The sequence below is a fragment of the Larus michahellis genome, chromosome 2 (assembly GCF_964199755.1).
Source record: "Larus michahellis chromosome 2, bLarMic1.1, whole genome shotgun sequence".
NCBI lineage: Eukaryota > Metazoa > Chordata > Aves > Charadriiformes > Laridae > Larus > Larus michahellis.
Window position 1 is genome coordinate 166,276,485 of NC_133897.1, and position 21,768 is coordinate 166,298,252.

Below are 21,768 nucleotides of genomic sequence, written 5' to 3' on the forward strand. Positions count from 1 at the left end.
AGTCCACAAGATGTTTCCCCATGTAGCCCTCATGCTACCCAGAAATCCACTGCCCATATTTTCAAAACTTTTCCTTTGTGCTGCACATACTGACAGCAGGGGTTTTTCCACATATAGTAAAGAATTGAATAATCAATGTGAATATGATTCACCTCTCGTTCAAAAAAATCATGATTTAGCTCGTGGAAACATAATGGAACCAATTCTCAGATATGACAAACTTTCATTTTGTTTGTCTCACAATTTCTGCTCTGGCCTGTTTCTTAGAATTGGGTTTCCATTTTTCCAAAGGGAGTTGTCATTCTGCCTACTATTTTTGTTCTGTTTCAGAAAGTTGAGAGCTTCATTTATTTCAGGAAAGAAAAGATCTAATAAAACATACCAGAAGGGTAGAAGCAGTAATATTTATTGACTATTAAACATGTTCAGGTCTTACTGTAGTTGATGGCTTCACTGAACTAGAGTCCTCCTTTCATCCCTCATTCTCTGCCTAACTCCTCCCTGGATACACCTGATGGTAATTCTGTATTAAAATCTCAGGCCATGCTGGGAATAGAAATATTTAATAGTGTACAAACTATATCCAGACAGCAGGACGACTGCTTTTCACAAATGCATTAAGCAGAGACACCATGGGAGAGAAAAATGGTTGATAGAATCATAGAAGCAGATAATGGTTTGGGTTGGAAGGGACCTTAAAGATGATCTAGTTCAACTCCCTTTCCCTGCTGACAGGTCAGTAGTTCTCAGGGTCTTCCTTTTTACCCTTTTTAAAAATGGATATGATGTTTCCTTTTTTCCAGTCACAGGGAACTTCGCCCTGCTGCCATGACTTTTCAATTATGATGCAGAGTGTCTTAGCAACTACATCTGCCCATTCCCTCAGGATCCTGGGATCCATCTCATTGGGTTCCATGGACTCGTGTATGTTCAGGTTCCTCAGATGGTCTCAAAACTATGATGATCTTCTCCAATGATGGGTAGGCCTCCGTTCCTCCAGTCCCTATTTTGAGATTCAGGCACTCTGAAGACATGTGGGAAGGGCAGTTGCCAGTGAAGACTGAAGCAATAAAGTTGTTGAGTATCTCAGCTTTCTTCATGTCAGTTGTCACTAGATTCCCCATCTTATCAGAGTGGTACACTCTCTTTAATCTTCCTTTTCTGACTAATGTACCTATAGAAGTCATTCTTATTATTCTTCGCATATCTCACCAAATTTAGCTCCAGCTGTGCCTTTGTTTTCCTGATCCCATCCTTATACTCCCAGGCAGTATCCCTATACTATTCTCAAGATGTGTGTCCCTGCCTGTGCACTTTCGTCACGATTTTCAGTATGATCAGGAGGTCCTTGCTCAGACATGCTGGTCTTCTGCCTTCTGTGCCCAATTTCTTGCAAGTTGGAATTAAAAGTTCTTGTGCTCTAAGAAAAATGTCTATGAATAGCTGCCAGTTCTCTTCTCCTTTACCCCTGCGGGCAGTTTCGCAGTTCAAACCCACATCTTGTCCCAAGATAGTTAAAAGGCAACCAGGACTGTTTTTTCAGTCCCAGAAGGGTAGATTTTCCAGCTCTCACAGTGAAGAGACAGATTCCTTAAACACAAAAGCTTTGTTGTTCAAGGGATTTAGCACTTCAGGTTGTTCAAAGGATTTATTATTTCATGAAGGCTGATTTCAGCCTGAACTATCAGCCAGATCCCAAAACTATGAAACAACAGGTATGTTTTTCTATCGGATCATTAAAAAGAAGAAAAGATAAATATTTAAGTCAGTTTTAACATCATTTAAGTCAGTTTTAACATTGGGGCAGGAGTTAGCAAGGCTCATTGTCAGGGTTTTAAACTAGATATGAGGGGGGAAGGGGAGATAACTGGGCCTGTCAGGAATAAATCCAAGGGAGGCATGCCAGGGCTTGAAGGATGGTGGGCTAGCGAGGACTCTCACTCTGCCATTTGATTTGAGAGAAAGGACAGACGCTTAGAAATCATGGAAGCACCTGAGAGGGATCTGGTGGGAAATGGGGCCCACACTCACAAAAAGGTGCTGGAGTCATTAGCTCATCTGAAGTGCACCTATACCAATGCACGGAGTATGAGCAACAAACAGGGGGAAATTGAAGCCATGATGCACCAGGAAAACTGCGACATGGTGGCTATCACAGAAACGTGGTGGGATGCCTCACATGACTGGAGTGCCACAATCGATGGCTACAAGCTCTTCAGGAGGGATAGGCAGGAAAGGAGAGGCGGAGGAGTGGCCCTGTATGTTAGAGAATGCTATGAGAGCTCGGAAATCAAGTATAGTGATGATGGGGTGGAGAGTGTTTGGATTAGGTTAAGGGCTGATATAGCTGATATCGCTGTGGGAGTCTGCTATAGACCTCCCAACCAAAGCAGTGAGGCGGATGAAGCTTTCTATAAGCAGCTGGGGGAAATCTCGCGGTCACTTGCTGTTGTTCTTGTGGGGGACTTTAACCTCCTGGATATCTGCTGGGAATACAACACAGCCGAGAGGGAACAATCCAGGAGGTTCCTGGAATGTGTGGAAGATAACTTCCTCGCACAGCTGGTAAGTGAGGTGATGAGGGAAGGTGCCCTCCTGGACCTGCTTCTTGTGAACAGGGAAGAACTTGTGGGGGAAGTAAAGGTTGGTGGCCGTCTAGGGCACAGTGATCATGAGATGATCAAATTTCTGATTCTTGGGGAAAGAAGGAGAGGGGTTAGGAAAACTGCCACCTTAGACTTCCGGAGGGCAAATTTTGATCTGTTCAGAAGCCTGCTGGACAAAGTCCCTTGGGAGGCTGCGCTGAAGGATATAGGAGCCCAGGAAGGCTGGACAAACTTCAAGAGAGAAGTCTTAAAGGCACAGGAGGAGGCTGTCCCCGTGTGCCGAAAAACAAGTAGGCGGGGAAGGAGAGCAGCCTGGCTAAATAGGGACCTTTGGCTGAACCTCAAGAACAAAAGGAGAGTCTATGACCTCTGGAAGAGGGGGCAGGTCTCTCATGAAGACTATAAAGATGTAGTGAAGCTATGCAGGGAGAAAATTAGGAGAGCCAAGTGCAGCTAGAGCTCAACCTAGCTACAGCTGTTAAGGATAACAAAAAAATGTTTCTATAAATTGATTAACAACAAAAGGAGGATTAGGGAAAATCTCCCTCCCTTTACTGCATGCGGAGGGAAACATAGTCACAAAGGATGAGGAAAAGGCTGAGGTGCTCAATGCCTACTTTGCCTCAGTCTTTAGCAGTGGAACTAGCTGTTCCCTGGGCACCCAGCCTCGTGAGCTAGGAGACAGGGAGGGGAAGCTGAACGAGGTCATCACAATGAAAGAGGAAGTGATCAGTGACCTGCTACGCTGCTTGGATGTGCACAAGTCTATGGGACCAGATGGGTTACATCCAAGAGTGCTGAAAGAGTTGGCAGACGTGCTCGCCAAGCCACTTTCCATTATTTACCTGAAGTCATGGCTAACTGGGGAGGTCCCAATGGACTGGAGGGTAGCAAATGTAGCGCCCATCTACAAAAAAGGCAGAAAGGAGGATCCAGGAAACTATAGGCCTGTCAGTCTGACCTCGGTAGCAGGGAAGGTCATGGAGCAGATCATCTTGAGTGCTATTACAAGTCATATAATGTACAAGCAGGGGATCAGGCCTAGTCAGCATGGGTTTATGAAAGGCATGTCCTGCCTAACGAACCTGATCTCCTTCTATGACAAGATGACCCGATTATTGGACGAGGGAAAGGCTGTGGACATTGTCTACCTAGACTTTCAAAAAGCATTCGACACTGTCCCCCATAGAATTCTCATGGAAAAACTGGCATCTCATGGTTTGGATGAGCATACGATCTGCTGGATCAAGCACTGGCTGGATGGACGTCCCAAAGAGTGGTGGTCAATGGAGTTAAATCCAGCTGGCGGCCGGTCACAAGTGGTATCCCTCAGGGCTCGGTGTTGGGACCATTTCTGTTCAACATCTTTATTGACGACCTTGATAAGGACATAGAGTGTATCATCAGTAAGTTTGCAGATGACACCAAGTTAAGCAGGAGTGTTGATCTACATGAGGATAGGGAGGCTCTACAGAGAGACTTGGATAGATTGGACCGATGGGCCAACGCTAATGGAATGAGCTTGAACAAGGCCAAGTGCCAGGTCCTGCACTTGGGCCACAACAACCCCATGCATTGCTACAGGCTTGGGGAAGTGTGGCTGGAGAGCTGCCTGGCAGAAAAGGACCTGGAGGTTCTAATTGACAAGCGGCTGAAGATGAGCCGGCAGTGTGCCCAGGTGGCCAAGGGGCCAATGGCATCCTGGCTTGTATTGGAAATGATGTGACCAGCAGAAGGAGGGAGGTGATTGTCCCCCTGTACTCAGCACTGGTGAGGCCACACCTTGAGTCTTGTGTCCAGTTCTGGCCACCTCAATACGAGAGAGATATCGAGGTGGTGGAGCAAGTGCAGAGGAGGGCAATGAAGCTGGTGAAGGGCCTGGAGAATAAATCTGATGAGGAGCGATTGAAGGAGCTGGGACTGTTTAGTTTGAGGAAGAGGAGGCTGAGGGGATACCTCATCGCTCTCTACAACTACTTGAAAGGCCATTGTGGAGAGGTTGGTGCTGGTCTCTTCTCTCAGGTAACTAGCGACAGAACAAGAGGGAATGGGTTCAAGCTGCAGCAGGGTAGGTTTAGGCTGGACATTAGGAAAAAATTCTTCACAGAAAGAGTGGTTAGACACTGGAATAGGCTGCCCAGGGAGGTGGTGGAGTCGCCATCCCTGGATGTGTTTAAGAGTCGTTTAGATGTGGTGTTAGGGGATATGGTGTAAGGGAGAACTTTGTAGAGTGGAGTTGATGGTTGGACTCGATGATCCCAAGCGTCTTTTCCAACCCAAACGATTCTATGATTCTATGATTCTATGATTCTATGATTCTATCACTATTTCCATCAGTTATACTTCTGATAATATAGCAAGATACTATTAAAGAGGACGTAAAATCATGTTTCCATTGCATTGCACAAAGCTGCTGAAGGGTATTAGAAGCAGTCATGACACCTCTAGATTTGGAAGTTCCTTCATCCCAAGTCACCACAGGCTGAAATACTATTCTAGAGGAGTATGACCCAATTCTTGCTCTGTCCTTGTAATTGTTCCTGGGAAAGCACTGTTGGCCACTCTCAGACATAGGAAATGGATTAGGTAGATCTTTGGTCTGACCTAGTACAGTTGTTCTTATACTATATTCTTCTTTACTAGCTACCTGTGTGGGGCTCTGGCTGCAGTAGCCAAAGCCAGTAGCTGTAGAAGCTGGGACACTGGAAGGTGACAGAAGGATGCTCAGAAGCTGGAGTGGCAGGTCACCTCTGCATATGAATGTAAGGCAAGCACTGAGATTTCAGTACTTGTACTTTTACCCATCAGTTTTAATCCAGTTTAATTGGGCTGAGAAGGCTGACATATAGTCCTTGAACTACTCAATTCCCTGGTGATATAGCAGTGCTAAATCATGTTGCATGAGCTACATGACTCCCCGTGGTAGGACAGCATCATAGGGCCACCAGCAGGGATATCATGGCCTAGATCTTGCCTTCTTTTAGCTTTTCAGGCTTTAGTGATGTATTTTGTTGCTCTTGGCCACACAAAGATTTTTGGCATGTAGCTTGTAGAACCATTGTTGCAGAATGCATCATCGCTTCTTCCACATTTAAGAAGAAATAAACTAGAGACTATTATGATTTTGCTTGGATGCAGACAGAATGCATCCAAGTACTGCTGGACAACATCCTAAAACAGCTCTGTGCTGTCCTAGTTTCTAAGTCCTGCATATAGCCCTGTCTCAGTCTCTAAGCCACAGCCACACATTGTATCTCTGTTAGTCCTCTAGTAGCTCTTTGTGCTAGGGAAGGCTGAGAAAAGTGGCGGCTCTGCAGGCAATGAGAGTCCAAAAAGGCCTTACTACTGGAATATTTTATTACCACTGCAAATGGGAGACCTAAGTGAAGTCACCGAACCTCTGAAAAATTCCCTGTTGTCACCCAGCTGACAATATGGAAGGGGCAGTTAATTTGCTCTGAGGATGTGCCAGACAGGTAGGATATAAAGAAAACATCATAACCCTCCCTCCTCCCGAATATTTTCATATGTCTGACTCTAATTATCTCTGTATCTCTGGTGCAATGCTTAAGTGGTAGCAATTGCACACTCAGGCAAATCTGTCTTTTCTATCTAAGGACCATTCAGCCATGCTAATTCTCGAAGAATCTCCCTGTCTTTGGGACTTCACTCGAAGCAAACTGTTCTATTCTTTCTGTGATCCCTGCCCAGATCTTCTCTTTCCTTTCATTTCATGAACATGCAGAAGGTACACGAAGATATAAGCAGAGGCATGATCAGTCTGAATGAAGCTTGATGGTAGCCAAAAGAAAATGCTTCAGTAGAAATCATGGAAGAGGGAAAGCACAGAATGGTACTGTCCCCACAGCATCCTCCTCCCAGGATCCAGCCATCTGACTTAAGGACTGTCTGATCTATAGTGCATCTATGTTAAGTTAAAAAAAGAGATGTGTTAAAAATAGCAAAAGCTTTCTGGGTGAGGGATCCAGTTTTCATTCAGCCCATGTGGGCCAAGTTCTGATTTGTCACAGAAATTATTGTTCATAATTAAAAATGGGCCTCTGCTTCCTGCACACGCTTCTTTTTTTCTTTTATTTTTAACCTTTCCACCCCTTAGCAAGGCAATTTTTGATTGAGCCAAAGCACCTTGTAAATCATCAGGTGTTCGCAACCCATCTTTCTTATAAATACTCCCGATGTTTCATTTGCAATGTAATCTATTTGCCTTCCAAATATACCTGCATCTCTTTTACTTTCTTCTCTTTTCCTGTCTGAGGTCTCTTCTCTTTTTTTAACTCATAGATGGCTCGGAGCATGAATTACTTATAATCTTCTCATGTCTCACATCTTTACTTATCAAATGGAGGCACAGCTCTCCCCGAGTGCAATGGTTTGTAAACAGTGCCAATTAGACTTCTGTTCTGCTCCAAGCCTGGGACAGAGCAGAGAGAGAGATGTGCTGCATTACAAATGGGACTTACTAAATTACGCACGCCAAGACTCTATAAAAGCCTTATCAAACAAAGTCAGCAAGGGGAAAGAAAGAGAGCTAATTATCAGGCAGCACCAGAAAATCAAAAGGAGCAACCAAATGTATTTTAAGTCAGATAATTAAGCCGTGGTCTAGTAACGGGGATTCCTGCCTGCATGTTTAAGACTTTTTTAACCTGACTTTAAAGGCAAAAAGCACTGTAAGTTACGTTTATTATTTTGTCCTCTGGTGAAGAAAAAAAAAAAATCACAGAAAAATTGCTTGAGTGCTTTATAAGAAAAAGACAAACAGACCACAAAGGGCAACCTGCCATCTTGATTGTCTGACAATTTTTAATTTCTGGCGAACATGTTGGGAGAATCAGACAAACTGTTTTCTTCTGTGCAATTCTTTCATCTGAGACAACGTTACTGATGCAGGAGACTTTAAAAATAACCCAGTTTGCATATCGGTCAAGGTATCAAGGTAAATCTGTTCCTAAATCACTTAAACATTTGAAAATATTCCAAACCAAACATCACTGTCTGTAAAAAGCTGTGTGTGAAGGTACGTGTTTTCACTCCACCCTTTCACTCTGGATCATAAATTCTGCTCATGGGGGTCAGAGAATTAAGGAGAAGAGAGAGGCCAGGAAAAAGGAAGAAAAGTCCAGAGAGAGAGACTGTAGGGAGTAATCCTTCTCTTTAATTTCCCAAAACTACCAATTTCTGTAGTCTGGAAGTGAAAGAGTACAACTGACCTATGTGTGCACCACACAGGCCATCTGAACATACCCAGTAAAGCTGTTGTGTTCATGATAATAGCACATATACAGCAATTGTGCCCTAAGACTTATGTGTCTCGGCAGCACTGGTCACTTTACTCATACAATTCTGCTCTCTTGTCTAGGAGAGTACATTACTGTCATATAAGTCTAGGAAAGACTTATTCACTGAAAATCCTGTAGATTCGCAGCCTACAGTGTCATAACAAATTCTTAGATAGAAACATGTATCTCCACCCTTTTATTTCAAATAGTTTTTTGGGTTTTTTTTCCAGTCTTTTCTTTCCCCTCTCCCTGAGTTTCTGCACTTTCTGAGACCCCAAGCTCTACCTCTCCATATCTGACTTAACTCGGGATAAAAAATGTTAAGTGTGAGTACTGATGAAACTCCTGAAAGCTGTGCATCACAACACAAGCCCCTTGAAAACGCACATTTAAAAGCAGCACTCAGAGCCTGTGTGTGTACTGCTTTCAACGTTGGTTTTCAAAATTGTCAAAGAACACTTATCAAGCAGCTTTTCTACATTAAAAAAAAAATATATTGGCAGGAGGCATACAAATGACTGTATATTGGTTAGAGAATCTCTAGAGCTGTGTTGAGTTAGCAGTTTAGCATCAAATTATGTTTATTTTTCCTTTCTAGAGGGTATACTCATGCGTAGCTGAGAATATTTAGAAATGTGTTCACATTGTCATAAGCAGAATAAAACAAGCCAGAACTCCATTATAGTTGTGACACCGAGAGTCATATTAATGAATTCCAAAAGTGTACAGAAGGTGGAAGATAACCTGTGATATGAATAAGAATATAAATACTATTTTGTTTTCACAGTAATCACACCAGAACTCTAGACATGCTGAAAATGAGAAGCAGTCATAAAGGTGATTTTAACATCTGCTTTTTATGAAATGGAGTTTTAATGATATACCTTGTAACCTCAAGAAAACAGCGTAAAATGAAGGTGGCTGGGGATGTTCTATGACTGGGGTGGGGTATTGCGTATGGTAGGAGAAGTCTTCATCCTTCATTACACATGAATAACTGGCTATAATAACAGTAATTTTAGATTTTTATCACTGATAACTAAATTTAATCCTCAGCCATGCTAGCTTCAGGACGTCACTTCATAAATGAAGCCAAAAGAAATACATTAAAACCCCTTGAAGAACAAAAAATCTTCAATTCTAGCTGTGGTCTCATTAGAAAGTAAAATTCTCAGCAAGGACAGCTTTCTCCAGCTAAATATCTCTCGTACTGTGTTCAGGAGTTATGTGGAGAATTAAGTGTAGAATTCTAATTCTGTCCATTCTCTGTCACTGATTTATTGCCAGCTCTATGGCAAGGCACTTGAATGTACAAAAGGCAAGGGGGGAGATTACCCAGGTGTGGTTGCAGTCTGCAAAACCTCTCTGTCATTTCAAGCAGACCTTAGACATCAGTGTGCAGAAGCAGCTCCTAGCACAACAGACCTGCCCAGCCTCCAAAGCGGTGTCTTCTACATGTGGCATTAGAATTTTTTGTTGCTTTGAGATCAAAGAGTGAATCTTGTCAATAATGAAAAATGCCAAAATGGATAATCCATGTCTAGTGTTCAACCACTATCACAATAACTTTTTTAATGTTTAAATGAAGTTTTCTGTACTTCAGCTTGTGCCCGTTGTCCTAGGACAAGAGGAAATGTCCTCAGGTTGTGCCAGGGGAGGTTTAGATTGGATATTAGGAAATGTTTTTTCACCAAAAGGGTTGTCAGGCATTGGAACAGGCTGCCCAAGGAAGTGGTTGAGACACCACCCCTGGAGGTATTTAAAAGGTGTCTAGATGTAGTGCTGAGGGACATAGTTTAGTGGTAACTTGGCAGTGTTAGGTTTACAGTTGGACTTGATGATCTTAAGGGTCTCTTCCAACCAAAATGATTCTACGATTCTATAATTCTTGTTCTGTCACTTCAAATAAAAATTGAAGAATGAATTCCCAAAATTACTCCCAGTTGCATGTAAAATATGAGCAATATTCTATATTGAAGATTGCAATGAATTTCTAGCAATCTGGACTACCGCTTTGATGAAGATCCTTTTATTGGACTTTGTCTTTCCTTCTACTTTCTGAGGTTTTTACTTTTTCTTTTTTTTTTTTTGTTTTTTTTTTTTTTAATGTGCAAATAATAAAGGAAAAGGACAGGCGTGGCTCTGATCCCTGTCTTCCTTTCCTCAAAGTAAAAGCCCAAATATTTCCTGAGTTTAGAGGAACTAAATACTCTTAAATACAAAGGATCTTATTTCTGCCAAGACAATTTTGACTACAGATAAAAGTTCTTTAACTGAAAAGACAAGTGTTGTAGACATAGACAGGGAGAGCTCAATGTAAAGAGGAGGTTGTAGTAGGCAAAGGGACTTGCTGAAGTGCTGTATGAAACAGGTTACAGGAGTTGGTTCCAGAGAATTTTCATTTTTATCTGAATTCACTTTAATTGGCACTCCTGAATTTAGCTTTGCCTTCCAACCCACAAGCAAGGCTGTAGTTGTGTCTCTACCTCTGTGAGATTTGTACTCCATGTCCAAGATCAAAACCGCAAGCTTTGTATTCATATTTTGCATAATGAAACCCTTTTCATGGCAGAAGAGGTATTAATTCTGGTATTAATAATCTCTAACTTCATCCTCTGTTCTCCGCCTCCCTCCCCACTTCTATCCCCGCATTAAGCTGTTGAGGGCTCTACATGACACTCTTCTAAAGGTGTTGCTGATGAACTATATACCAATAACATACACATTTTCAAGGAGGAAAAGAGAAGGGGGTGGGAGAAGACAAAAAGAAACCCCCCAGTTTAGCTGCTAAACATGGGTTCAAATGCTGTGAAATTACTATTTTAATTATGTTTATTCATTATCTTTACTATAAGGATAGCTATGGGGAGGAAAGGAGGGAAGAACAAGGGAAATTTATAAGCATTTTTACTACCTAGGTTTTATTTCAAGAAAGGGAGGTAGAGGGCAGATGTTTAACTCATTGTAAGGGAAATATAACATTGCCCATTGACCAAATGACTTCTCTAAAACTCCCCAAAAGAAGATAGACAGTAGAAATGTTACTTTTCAGCACTGTTCTACTAAGCTTTCATGACACAGTGCTATATACAAGTGGTTTCATTCATTGATCATTAGGAAAAATACCCACAAAGAAGCAAAAGAAATAAAACAGTTTGCAAACCCTTACAACACAGCAAAGGTTACTTATTTGATTATTTTTCATATATGTACAGCCAGAAAAGGAGGAACTCCTGCTTAAAACTTAAATCTTGGCTGTTTTTAGCACTGCTTCAAGTGTCATATCTCTGGTTTTAACTGCTGCCCCAACAGTTAACTGGGTGGTTAACTGGAGGGTGAGATCTCACCTGTTGAGCTCAGGTTTTAAGCAGTCTGGAGACCCAAGTGTTAAGCACTTTTTGAAGTTCAAGAATGGGTTGAAGTAGTCGTAATCCGAGAGAAAATCCTTATGCTGGGAATGATCTCTATCACTGCTCCAGCTAAAGCACAAAGGTTTTGTAACAGAGTGCAGCCAGTTTCTGTTATCAGCTTTGATGGGAACTCAGCTCCTGCTCTTTGCGCACACTCAGCATCTTCCCAGAGGGATTCACAGTTCAAAAAATTCACCACTGAGACGGACTATTTTGCACTACGTGATAACAGAATATCTACAACATGGAGCCACCAGCTAGATGAGGGCATCCGATCCTCCATTTCAAAGTGTAAATAACAATTCAGAGCTGCAAGAAACAAAAGAGCTACATGGGGGAAAACAATATTCAAAGTGCTAACATAAAAATAATGAATGTAGGGAAAATGAAATTAGAAGCTAAAGGAAAACCAGAGGGAAATATAGCAAGGAACTATAAAAGGGATGGGAGATCACAGTTAAAATAAAATAGACAGCAATTTAAATATAGTTTAAAGCTCCTAGAAAGTTGTGGGAGAAAAACATGATGTTGGCAGAAAAAAAAAAAAAAGTGATAACACAAAGTAGGAGCTGTGGGCATAAAATTAATGTATTAAAAGTAATTATATGCTTACACTCTACATAGAAAGAAGGCCCGTTTCACAAGTGATAACACATACTTAGAGAATTTTCCTCATGCTATCTCTGCTGAGGTCACAGACAGAAAACTGCATTCTGCATGTAATTGCAAGTGGGATAATGAAGTTGCAAGGCATGGTTTAAAACTCCTCCTTCAACCTCCTATGAAGTTGTCCTAGACCACATTGCCTATCCCATTGCCTATCCCAATTGCCTAACCCAATTAGGATTGCCTATCCTAATCCCTAGCAGAATTTTCAGTGTTCAGTAATGATTGATTGGGCTTGGTAGAAATAACAGCCAAGAGCAAGTTTGAGTAACCTAGTGGATGCAGCACTCATCTGTGATGAGGGATTCCTAGCATCAAGTTTGAAACAACCAGTTGCACGTTTACGTATAAAGGGTCTTTGGGAGAATTATCATGTGCTTTAACTCCACCATTATTGTCATTATTTCTTCATCTGGTCAAATTTTAAAAGTCAAAACAGCCTATGCTCCAGTTTTGACAGAGGCATTGCTGGTGCTATAACAGTTCTGCTGGTAGCACTAAGTAACACACGTGAACAGCAGAGAGGTGAAGAATTGAAAACACTCATCTGTGTTTCGCTTTTCCTCTTTTCTATCTTCCTTGCTCCAGATGTTCCTTTTTGTGGCCCGTGATTGCAAGTAACTACATGGCTGTTTATCCAGGAGAGCTCAGATGTCTCCCACTGGATTTGCTCTTTGCAGATCTGAGAAACACTCCTTCCAGATGGATGGAAACTACTTTTTCTCAAGAGAGAAATCTGGAAACTTTTTCTGTCCACTTAGTACTTGTTAAGACTAAGTACTAAATACTAAGAACTACTTAGTCCTTATAAATGTAAGACTCCTGACTGAAACACTGGTCCAATATCTCTGGAATGCAGGAATTCAAGGTCTGAATTCAAATTTCAAGAGAGCCAGAGACTCTCCTGTGTATTGTCAAGGTACTTTCGTGCACCTCTGTGAGTTCAGGAGTAGGTAAAACATATGTGGTAACTGCCATAGCAGATGCCTTTACATTTGTTGCACTTTTGGAAAGCTCCATTTGAAGTGACATGATAAAATGACATAAATTGATTTTGTAAGATATTTGACATGCAATAACAGGGCTGTTGCTGTAAACAGTATGGAAGAAATCTGGGAGGATGGCTATGTCGATTGAGCAGTTTTCCACCAAGAATGCTGCAGGATCAAAGAATGCTAGGGACTGGAGAATATATAATTTATGTCATGGATTAGTGATGGCCTTCCTTGTCATAAACAATAACCTAAATGAACTTCATCATCACAGTCTTCCAAGCTCATAATCTTATTAGACACCATTGACAGTCAACAACCAAAAAGAAAATGACTGAGAATTGGCTAGAGAAGTGGACCACGTGGAAAATCTAATCTGCTAAAAAGGGACAGGTGAGACTGGTGAGAAACAGTCCAAAACCTGTCAAACGTACTAAAGCCAAACTCAACATATTCAAATTAATTTTTACCCATGATCACTGCATGATAGCTTCTATGACCATGACTCACTGACTCAGGAGTCATGTTGCTTTAAATGCTGTCTGTGTCTTCCTTGCGTTTGTCAATTTGACAACGATTTAGATTAGATTAAGCATGAGTTAATATACAAGAAGTCCAGGAAATCATTAGGTACGAAGTGTTTCTGGTGTACAGGATTAATTTAAAGAGCAGCAGTGTATGTGCCAATATAATTAACAAAGTAATGCCATAATGCCAGTTAGTACTTTCCTCGAGTGAGAATTTTATGCTGCTGCATTTCAGCGTGGAAAAACTAATTTACTGCGTGTCTGAAACAAGCAACAATAAAGCTCATGTTTGTTTACAAATAAATCTTCCAAGGAAATTAAATGCTTGGGAAATTGCAGGTAATGCTCTTCCATTGTTGAGTGCACATTGAGGGCTGTGATTTAGAGATTGCCATGGCCTTGCAAAAATAGCACTCGAGTGGAGCAAGAGTTAATCAGCCACAACAATAATTGAGACATCATCTTTGCAGCAGGGCTTGAGGTAGTATGAGGTTGTTAGAAAATACTGAATGGTCATTGCTCCCTAGTGGTCATAGGCCATGGTCCATGACAGGGTTCAGGAAGTAATGCTGGCAATATAGAGCAAAACATGATTGCATAAACTTCTGGGATTATGTGTATTTCTCAAGTAGGCAAGTACCTTGGCAAAAATCCTCCCTAAAATAAGAGGAGAGCAAATCCTTTCAAATATTGACCAGCAGAGAGAACCTACGTTCTCCAAAGCTTTAAGGACCTTCTCTTCTCGATATAAGAGCCAAACTCCCCCCCACGATATATGACAAAGTTCTCCAAACGCACTCCTGCTGAGCAGGGAGATGTCAAGAGACAGTCAGAAATGAGGACTCTGGAAAAAGTAGCTGACTTAGGAGTGAGGGTTGGCATTTGTGGGTCTTGATAATATTAAATCCTGTATGGAATCATAGAATTGTTATGGTTGGAAAAAACCCTTAAGATCATGAAGTCCAACCGTTAACCTAGCACTGCCAAGTTACCACTAAACCGTGTCCCTCGGCACCACATCTACCCATCTTTTAAATACCTCCAGGGATGGTGACTCAACCACTTCCTTGGGCAGCCTGTTTCAATGCTTGATAACCCTTTCAGTGAAGAAGTTTTTCCTAAAATCCAATCTGAACCTCCCCCGGAGCATTTCTTCTTATCCTATTTCTTGTTACTTGGGAGAAGAGACCGATCCCCACCTCTCTACGACCTCCTTTCAGGTAGTTGTAGAGAGTGACAAGGTCTCCCCTCAGCCTCTTTTTCTCCAGGCTGAACAACCCCAGTCTCCTAAGCCACTCCTCATAAAACTTGTTCTCTAGACCCTTCACCAGCTTTCTTGTCCTTTTCTGAAAAGCACACACTCTCTATTCTTTTGAAAAACAGAGATCCTTTTTAAGGAGAGCAGGTTGTGATGCTATTTCTTGCCCTTTGCTAGGGACAGTTTCTTGATATTACATTCAGCAGTTACTGAAAAATAAAAAGGGAAGACTCCTTGTACAGGGCCTAGGATGTAGCATTCCCTTCTAGAAGAGATGTGACCATTTACAGAGCAAAGTCACACTTTTTTTTTGTTGTTTTTTTCTCCCTGTCTTTCTCATACAAACAAATCTTTATTACTTTCCTGCACAGTGAAGAATTTTTTTTTTCACGTGGGGATTAGCAAACTCTCTTGGATCACACTCTTATCTCTCCCTGAGTGCTCCAACTTTTAGACCACCTTATAAGAAACAGTTTTTCTCCCTGTATGGATTAAATGGATGAGAACCACAAACGTACTTTACTAAATGTCTCATCTTGTTGTTACCTATTAAACCTGTTTTGAGAATGCACAACTGAAAAATTTAAGTGGAAAAAAACCCTTCTTCCTGGAATGCAATTTTGCCCGGGCATTTAAACTGGGGTACGTATATCTGAGAAAATCCTAGGAAGTCCTAGGAAATTCCTTCTGCGATATTATTACAAGCAACATCCTAAAAAATGCAACCAAAAAAATCCCAAGTCCACACCCTTGTTACATTGTCTTATCTTGACAGAATCCTTCATCTAAAAAAAAATAAACAGTGTAACCTTTTTGTCCTTTTGTCTTTCGTCTGTGATTGACTTCACAAACTTCCATCCTCAAGAGTTTGCAGGAGTTGTTCTGCCTTCTTTTACTTTTTGCATTTCATGCAGCCAGCTACTTCCCAGTTTAATATCCCATCTCATGGATTTTGTTGCCGAGATGCGTTACTTACTCTTTTATTCTGATGGTAATACCAATACTACAATACTCTGGTGGATGTATGGAATTCCCTTGGTAATTAGTGGGCCAAGCTCTTTTGCGTGCTCTCCATTCCTCTAAGTCTGTGCTATTAATCCACAGGATGGCTTGAGCTACCATAAGCTTAAAAAGACATGCAGTTGTTTTAGGATATTAGAATATTTTTGGTCCTACAGTTTTCTCATTATTTTCAATTTATTATATTTTTTTAATTTTAATTTATTTTTTAATTAAAATCTGAAAGGAAACATCTGCTTCCAGTTGGTGCAGGCCCACTGAATTGTAATTAAAGTGAATAGTGAATTTTTACTAGAACTTGGGTTAGCTTGACCAAGAGATCATAGAATCATAGAATCATAGAATGTGTTGGGTTGGAAGAGACCTTTAAGGCCATCTAGTCCAACCCCCCTGCAGTCAGCAGGGACATCTTCAACTACATCAGATTGCTCAGAGACTCATCAAGCCTGGCCTTGAATGTCTCCAGGGATGGGGCCTCCACCACCTCTCTGGGCAACCTGTTCCAGTGTCTCACCACCCCCATTGTAAAGAACTTCTTCCTAATGTCTCATCTAAACCTGCCCTGCTCTAGTTTAAAACCATGGCTCCTCGTCCTATCGCTACATGCCCTTGCAAACAGCCCCTCCCCAGCTTTCTTATAGGCCCCCTTCAGGTACTGGAAGGGGCTCTAAGGTCTCCCCGGAGCCTTCTCTTCTCCAGGCTGAACAACCCCAACTCTCTCAGCCTGTCTTCGTAGGAGAGGTGCTCCAGGCCTTTGGTTGTCTTTTTGGCCCTCCTCTGGCCCCGCTCCAACAGGTCCATGTCTTTCTTGTGCTGAGGGCTCCAGAGCTGGACACAGTACTCCAGGTGGGGTCTCACGAGAGCAGAGTAGAGGGGCAGAATCACCTCTCTGGATCTGCTGGCCATGCTTCTTTTGAGGCAGCTCAGGGTGAGGTTGGCCTTCTGTGCTGCAAGCGTGCATTGTTTGCTCATGTCCAGCTTTTCATCTACCAGTACCCCCTAGTCCTTGTCTGCAGGGCTGCTCTCTATCACGTCATCCCCCATCCTGTATTGATAACAAGTATTGTATATCTTGTTATATATATTGTATATCTCAGGACATCATCATAGCTTCTCATCACTCCAAAATGTTTAATGTCTTCATTCTCACAGGAGCCATCTGAAGTAGAACAGCATTTTTATCCCTATTTGGCACTTAAAATTACACTTTCATGCATAGAAAGGCAACACAGAAACCATAATGACAATGAGACCTGCATAACGTAACATGGACACACATTAGGAGCCATTAGGTTGGTGATGCTCCAGAGTGAAATCAAACCTTTGTTTTAAAAGCTTATACAAAGCATAGGAAAAGATAAGTGCCCCAAACGAGATTCTCAGAATTGACCTTCTGAGCCTGGAGCTGCCTGTAGGAAAGACTGAAAACAGGGAGAAGTGCACTTTAAATTCTGCTCTTCTCTGGACCACTTTGCTCCAAAATTTATAAGCCATAGCCTGTATCTCTCTCTTAAAAGGCAGTACTACCCTTTCATTAAATAAATAAATACATACATGCACTTCTGCCTCTAAAAATCCTATGGTGACATATGATTTGTTCACCTGACGGATATGATTCACATGCTTGATATGATTTGAATACATAAACTCACATTGGAAAATACAATTCTGTTACTGAGCAAGTTCACACCTCTCACCTCCAAATTCCCTTTTGGCAATCTGAAGTAGGAGTGCTTCCAGCCTTTTTAGAAAAAAGAAAAAAAAAAATTACCTTCCCAAGAAAAAAAAGGAAAAGTTCATCAGGTCATATGGACAAAGAAGAAGAGGAATAAAACAGGAGAAGAACTGTTTGGATGAAGACTTTCACCTGAGCTAGGCTGGACCAGATGGGGAGAAATGGCTTAATCATCCATAAAAGAGATTTAAATTCCAAAAAGTCCTTAATTCATCAATTTGAAAAGATAAGCTTCTTTCCCACAAAGATGGAAAGCCATCTTTCTTCCAGTGAAAATTCCATTATTTCCTATGCATGTTCAACTGGAAAGATGGAGAATTTCTCACTCTTATCCCTCAGAATACCTCCCACCTGATTTTTGGAGCAGATAATCCAAACCTTAAGACATTTGACTAACCTTGTTAAAGGAAATTAAAGGTTCTGGTTCTCTCACATCTTGCATGAATGTCCTCTTCCCACACAAAAGGCCCAGCTTCTTCACACACACTAGAAGAAAAAAATATATGGTGGACATCACCATACTTGGGGAGAACTCAGTCTGATTGAGATTGTCCCTGAACTGAGCTCCTGACTTGATCAGTGGAGGGTTGTCCAGTCTTGAGTCTTAGACAACAGGCATGGGATAAGCAAATGGATCCTCTGCTGTACAGCTGGGCATTCAGAGAAGAAGGGAAGTATCTGGGAAGCTTAGTACTCTAATCCTCATTTCTGCAGAATGAATTTATCAAGAGAAATTTCTGGGCTTAGGAACTTTGGTGGAATAAAAGCATCTAAAATAAGCTTAGGCACCCAGACCCCTCTTTGGCTCTTGTCCCAAGTCCCACTGCAACCAGGAATGAAGACAGGTTGGCAAATTTTCTCCTGAATGACTTGCCAAAGGACACAGAAGCTTGTGGTGGAGGAAAATCCCATTTTCTGAAGCACATACATGTCACTAACCACTGAGCCAGCCTTCCTACAACCTTTAGAAGGAAATTGAATTAGCACATGGAATGGTTCCTTAAAATAACTGCTCTTCTGCAAGGAGACTCTGAATTCCCTCTTGCAGCAAGTTAGCATCCACTGAATGTCACCTCCCTCCTGCACTCCTGTAGTTTAAATCATTGTGTTATTCCTGGAAGAGGTGTCTTACCACGAAAGCACAGGTTCATTTCCTAGACTGTTGAAGACTTTTGTGGAGAAACTCTCTTAATTATTAATTACATCTGTTCTAAGCATTTAAGAGAAAGCTATAGATATTTGTAGTATGTAGATGGTACATACTGATTATTTGGTGGTTTCTATTGTGGCTTTGTGAAGCTGCTTTAGCTGTATATTGCAATTAATGCAGAAATCACCACTGTAGAAGCTTCATGGTTACAATGCCAACATCGATGGAGTTTTCTCAAGGAAGCATAAAAAAATTCATTTCATGCTCTTTTTAAAACAGACAGTCCTATCTAATAAGCCCAGAGACAGCAGAGCTCTGCCTGTGATTAAAACTAAGGCTATGGATGCACTTGCTGTTTTTCCCTCTCCTTTTTCCAAAAATCATTGGCAAATCTAGAGAGGAAAAGTCTCATAATGCTTCTATCTATTACCAAGGAGAAAGGAGAATCCCATTTATTATGGAAATATATCTCCTTTAATACACCTGTCATTTCTTGTCAATGTACGTCTGTCTTCATTTGGATGATTTTACAGATCTGAAGAGCAAAACCAAATGTTCCACAAAACTACAGTTTCTGATTGAATAATTTTCTTCATCTTTATGATAACATGGAGACAAATGTAGGGTGTAATTATGGTAGGGGAAGCTGCTCACAAGCTCCCAGAAAATTAAAATTGCAGGAGAATTAATTGTTTTGAACTTTCTTACTCTTGGACAGGAGTTCTGTCAAGCAGTTATTGACTGCATCGACGACACTAAGGTACGAGCTCCCAGGAGAATTCCCGGGTGATTAGGCTAACTGGCCTAGAATGAAACATATCCAGACCCTTTCATCTTCCAAAACAAGGAGGCCACATCTAAACCACCAGTAATATCTGCCTCATGATATATCTCAAATCATGTTTGGGAAAGTCCTACCTGTTCTAATCCAAAAATATTCCAGGAACTGTTCTAATAATACCACAATACAGACATAGAGATCCAGTGCTTGAGAACATGACATAGTGTTGTTTAATGTAACCCTGCAGACACAGCCATTTTTGCTCCAGACAAGTAGAGTGCCTATTTAACAACCTTTCCTCTTCATGCCCTGTTTGGAAACAAACTTTTTCCTGACACAGATGAGTAAAATACAATTGCAGAGCTCAGTCAAAGTTAGACTGAACTTTTTAGATTATTAAAGTATCTAAAGCAACACTTTTAGACTAGTAGATCTATATTTTGTTATCCATTTTTGCCACAAATATGATATATTTTTTGCCCAGTGTATATATATCTCTTCAAGGTCATCCTGTACAGTGGTCATTTGCTTGCTTGATGGTTACAGGCATAGGATTTTTGAGGATGAGAACAGTATTTTAATCAGAATAATGTTCCCGCCCATCATGATTCTGGTCTTACACAGACATAATTGTCTTGGGTAGCTGAATTTCTCAAATGAGTAGCACCTGTTGTCAGATAAATGAATGTTCTTGCAGTTATATAAATTATTAACAATTATTAATTACTCTTATTACAACCATTCTTTCTTGTTATAGCACCACAGATATACACAGCACACACAAAAATTAGATTTTAAGCCATTTCTAAGATGTTGATGATGTAAAGCAATATGCAGTCTTCTGAGATTCTAGTCAGGTTTATTCTTTATTTCCTCACTATATTGCTGCAAAACCTGGCACTGCTTCTCTCCTTAGGAAAGTTGCCATGAAGCAAAAAAATTAAGGGGTCCCTGGAAATTAAGAATAGACTTTAGCATGCGCGTGGAATCAATAGCGCTCCAAAAATTCATCCAAGGAAATGATTTGATGCTCTGCGTTTATTACTGTTGCAGGAATTGTGCACTGAGTGTTGCTAAAGCCCACCTACAATGTTCAAAAGATAAAATTCACAAGTCATGCTGAATTCTAGGCATGCTGAATGTGTATGAGGAGTAATGATGTGTGAATCAAGTGTTCACATAGGGCACACCTCAAGTGGACAAGCTCATGGCACTATATCTGCTTGCAATGGATAAAATCTGCCTTTGAGGTCTGAGGTCTCACAGGAGGCTTCTGGGGGAACATAAGAGTTCCTGCAAAGGAGCTCATGAAACATCTCTGCTCCTAACTGCTGCTTTGCAGATAGTTTATCCCATGGCATGAACCCCTTGGAGGCACCTTACTGCTTGCAAACTCCACTTCTTAATTTATCTTCAATACTTCCTAAATCGATAGTAATGAGCTTAAGAAGTTGTCAGTGAAAGATACAAGCAAACTGTGTTTCTGTATCACTGCCAAGATAAAATGGTGATGTGGATGTTAAGAGAAAAAAAAAATCTAGGTAGATAAATAGAGGGAATTAAATACATAATTTAAGAGAAAACATTCTTGGAGAAAAAAAAAAACACTGAGACAGAGTGCTCATGATTTCTAGTTCATTAAAAAGTAATTGTTACGTTTTACTCTTCTTATAGCTGAAGATTTTAAAGCACTTTACAAGCATTAGCAAATTAACTTTCCCAGCATCCCAGGCAGAAAGTTAAGGCTTATTGTCTGCAGTATATACACGGAGAAAGAGACCCTAGACTCTTTCTTGACACTCTGATTTGTACAAAAAGCCCCATATAGATCCATGGAAATCATTATATATATAATCATAGAATCTTTTAGGTTGGAAAAGACCCTTAAGATAATCAAGTCCAACCATTAACCTAGCACTGCCAAGTTACCACTAAACCACGTCCCTCAGCGCCACATCTACAGGTCTTTTAAATACCTCCAGGGATGGAGACTCAGACACTTCCCTGGGCAGCCTGTTCCAATGCCTGATAACCCTGTCGGTGAAGAAGTTTTTCTTAATATCCAATCTGAACCTCCCCTGGAGCAACTTGAGGATGTTTCCTTTTCTCCTATCACTTGTTATTTGGGAGAAGAGGTTGACCCCCACCTCTCTACACCCTCCTCTCAGCTAGTTGTAGAGAAAGATAAGGTCTCCCCTGAACCTCCTTTTCTCCAGACCAAACAACCCCAGCTCCCTTAGTTGCTCCTCATAAGTTTTGTTCTCCAGACCCCTCACCAGCTTTGTTGCCCTTCTCTGGACACTCTCCAGCTCCTCAATGTCTT